The sequence below is a fragment of the Pollicipes pollicipes genome, unplaced genomic scaffold, assembly GCF_011947565.3.
Source record: "Pollicipes pollicipes isolate AB1234 unplaced genomic scaffold, Ppol_2.1 Scaffold_7231;HRSCAF=8579_pilon_pilon_pilon, whole genome shotgun sequence".
NCBI classification, from domain to species: Eukaryota; Metazoa; Arthropoda; class Thecostraca; order Pollicipedomorpha; family Pollicipedidae; genus Pollicipes; species Pollicipes pollicipes.
This window is the reverse complement of record NW_023597034.1, coordinates 34,676,009-34,679,915: the sequence shown is the minus strand read 5'-3', so window position 1 is coordinate 34,679,915 and position 3,907 is coordinate 34,676,009. Positions and strand designations below refer to the sequence as shown.

General features: G+C 59.4%; 1 pseudogene; it reads left to right on the top strand.

Annotated features, from left to right (window-relative positions):
- Positions 1-3,514, top strand: part of LOC119110050 (guanine nucleotide-binding protein G(I)/G(S)/G(T) subunit beta-1-like) — a 29,806-nt pseudogene extending 26,292 nt beyond the window's left edge.
- The last annotated feature ends 393 nt before the right edge of the window (positions 3,515-3,907 follow it).

Sequence of the window (3,907 nt, the reverse complement as noted above, 5' to 3'; positions counted from 1 at the left end):
TCTGATGCTGCGACCCAGCAGACCCTGGAGCGTTCTGATGGGACGATGCAACAGCCCTGGGTGTTCTGATGCTACAATGCAACAGACCCTGGAGCGTTCTGATGGTGCGACGCGCAACAGACCCTGAAGCGTTCTGATGGGACGACAACAGACCCTGGGGCGCTCTGATGTTGCAATGCAACAGACTCTTGAGCGTTCTGATGGTGCGACGCAACAGACCCTGGAGCGTTCTGATCGGGCGACCCAACAGACCCTGGCATCGGCTACCGCCACCGACAGCGCGCTTCCTTGTCGTAATCCGACTTAAACACAAGTGCCCAACACATGATGTCATCATCCCCGTTATCTGAGCACGGAAATGTTCGTCTTGACCTGCGAGGAAGCGATACCGGCCGTACCAATGATGCACGTGATCCACGGCTACTGCCACCGGCGCCATGAGTTGCGCCATAGTCAACCGGAGCACCGTTTCCGCTCACGTGCTCCGCTGCGGGTCACGCCCTGTCGTAACCACGCGTCACGCAAAAGAGGTGGACAACAGCACTGCCCGCGCCATCAGCGGAAACAACACGCCACCAAGCCGCGAACCGCGAACCAACGTCATCACGCCGCGAGGGGTGTCGACCTCGGCCTTCGGGCCCGCTCGGGACCGGACTGTCGTTTCGTGACGCGCGCCGCCGCCGGCCGGGCGGCCGGCCGGCGGCGGCCGCGGGCGGGCCGCACGCAGGCCGGTGGCGTGTGCCGGCCGGCGGCGGCGGCGCGCAGGACTTGCGTAAGGCGAGGGATCGTTACACGCACGCTCTCCCGCGGCCCGATCAAAGCGCACGAGCGGTCGGAGCGCATGGGAACGCCCGCTCCGAGAGGCGCAGTCCCGCCACGCCAGCGCGCCGGGAAGAGAAGGCTGCCAGCTAAATCAAGCGATCGCGCTCGGCGACGCAGGATTCCATGCAAGGGAAGAGAAAGCCGTGTCCATGAGATCATGCTCTCAGCAAGAGAGCCGAGATAAAGGGAGATTACTCACGAGTGGTTCATCCCAGCGGCCTTATCGGGTCAGGCTCAAGGAAGGGTTGGCTACCACATGACGACGTTGAGGCTGCCAGATCTCTCCATCGGTGAAGATTTTGAGTCAGCGATTTCCACGCAGCTCAAAACCAGGCATTCCCTTTGCCACCTCCGCATGCCGTTTTCTCCCCCGTCCCTTGTCACAACACTGACCCAAGTTGAACGAAGAGACGAGCAGTGACTGAACCCCCGCTGGCTGCCATTAGGACTCCGGTCGAGGCCGCAGCGCCCACAATTTGCCTCATCGCCATCGGGCGTGCGGCGTCCCGCCGTAGGAGCGTGCCCGCCGCCGGCGCAATCGCCGCTAATCTGCATTGTGGCGACACTCGCCGGTTCGGGCCGGCCGGCTGAGTCGACCCGAGGGTGGCACACACCCGTTCGGATGAGACCCTCGGGGGTCAGGGAGACGGGCGGCCGGCGAGCCACCCGAGGATGGGCACACCGCCGTTCGGAGGAGACCCTCGGGGGTCAGGAGACGGGCGGCCGGCGGAGCCGACCCGAGGGTGGGCACACCGCCGTCGGAGGAGACCCTCGGGGGTCAGGAAGACGGGCGGCCGGCGGAGCCGACCCGAGGGGGCACCGACCGCCGTTCGGAGGAGACCCTCGGGTATCAGCTGCCAGGCGGCACGGGCGTGACGAAACATGGCGCACAAGGCGACAGCGCCGCAAAGTCGTGACTTTTGGCTGATTTTCCAGACAAGCTGCGAACGTACAATAGAAAAGGAAAACTGCAGGCTACACTGACAGAGACAAGACGGCGCACTCGCACGGTGCGCCGGCTATCTAAGGCTGTAATGACAGCTGGAATCTTTGTCAGGTGAAACCGGTTTGTTTGCGTTATCGGAGCAGCGAAAGCACTTATCGTGCGTCTACGGAGGGAGGACAATAGAAGAAAGCTTACTAAATACCAAGGGTGTCGTTTAGTCCGGGCACGTTAAGTGAATCCAGCAAAGCGTGATAACAGTACCATTTGAGATGTCCTTGAGACCCGGATTTTGCGAATATCGCGTCCATAGATGGCCGCCCGCATGTAAAAACAGGCATCCGGCTCGTCAAAAACAAGCAGGAAACTGCGCCCTATTAAACCCGCGACACTGAAACGCCTAGTACGGCTCAAACGTTCACGCGACAGCCCTGTCCGATACGTTCAGTCACTTTTCCTCGTTCCCCTCTTCGCCATGCATGTTCACGGCACCCTTGTCACAGGAGGCGTGCTGTGGCTGTCAGCCATGAGTCATAAGTCGGCCGTGAAGGATAATATTTGTATGCTTGGGTCGGATCCAGAGCAAAGCTTATTGGCTGCAATCATCGATGATATCGCTATAAAGAGGTAATTTGAAGTTAAACTATGCGGTAAACGGAGCACTGCTCGGCTAGCAACGCAAGGGAAAATGGGTGTATTGTGCTTGACTCAATGGTCAGTACGTGTGCAGTAAGCCATTGGCCGGGCCATTCCATTGTAATCTGTTGTCATCGGCATTGACAGTGATGTTATCAATCCGTGAAAGGAGCCACCTCCTCCTGAGTTGGACTCGAAATCAACTGGCTCGCGCATTGGTACCCGGAGTCCCTGTGGGCACCAATTCCCGTCACTGTTGGTGCCAGCCGTGATTCGCATCTGTATGACGGAACAATAAAACACAGCCCTGCCCCCTACGTGGCTGATTTAGAGAACAACCGCTGATAACAAGCCCCATCTCACCAGCGTTTAATTACATTACGTTTTGATCAGACCGCACAAAAATCGTAAGCACCCATTACCTGCCGCGTCTGTTTTCGCCGACACACAGATAAGCCACGTACAATGGTGTCAGCCACGGAGCCGAGGACCTCTGCCCATCAGCTGATTACTCCGGTATGCGTCCCGCGCGGCCCTAATCCATAATGTATGCCGTCCGGCCGGCCGGCCTGCTGTCACGAGAGGGTCTCCCCGGCGGCACGGTGCGAGCTTGCGCCGCCCCGACTGCGTGCGTCGCCAAGTCGTCACCGGTGGACGTGTTTACACGCACCGGGACGGCCGCAGCGACGCATTTAGAGCTGTCGAGTTTGGCAGGCTGCCAAGCTGGCGGCGCGGGCGAAGAAGAACCGTGACTGCAGGGATAAGGGCAGCCGGAGGCGATAGCTTTGAGAGATAACTTCATAGGGGAAGGGGTTGAACAGGGGAATTGGCTGATCATACCACCAAAAAACTCAAAATCGCACTCCTTGCCGAGGGTGGCACGTTTTCTTCCAAAAAAAAACAAAATTTCCTCTCAAAGTTCGGGGACCGCCTTCCGACCCCACAGCACATGAGCCGGCGCACATCGCGGTGGAGGTGGTGTTAGCCCCGTCCGCTGCTGGGAGGTTGCTCGGAAAAAAGCGTGCGCCAGCTGGACATCACCCACACCGTCTGGACGCAGCTGCCGCCCATTGGCCCGTCCGCGGCTGTTTGAAGGTCATCAACCCGGGATAGTAGTGGGCGGTTATTACACACGGCTACCGGGCGCTGGCGGACGCTTGTTTGGTGTTTGGGGTGGACAAAGCGGAGGTGGGGAGCCGCCTACCAGCCGTCGCGCGCTGTGGCAGTGCGCGGCACAGCGGCGGCGACCTGTTTGGCTTTTAGCACTGGCACGCGGCCACTAGCCACAGCGCAGGGCAAGTCGCTGCTACTTGGACGTATGTACGAAGTGTTTTGTTCTGCGTCAGAGCTTGAAATGGTTCGAACAGGATAGCACGTCTGGGGCCATACCCTGAAAAAAAGGAACAGACTGCGGCACACCAGCTCATTGTGACCAAGCATGACAAGGCAAGGCACCATCCTCTGACACGTGCAGAACACCAGCGTCACACACACACACACACCACA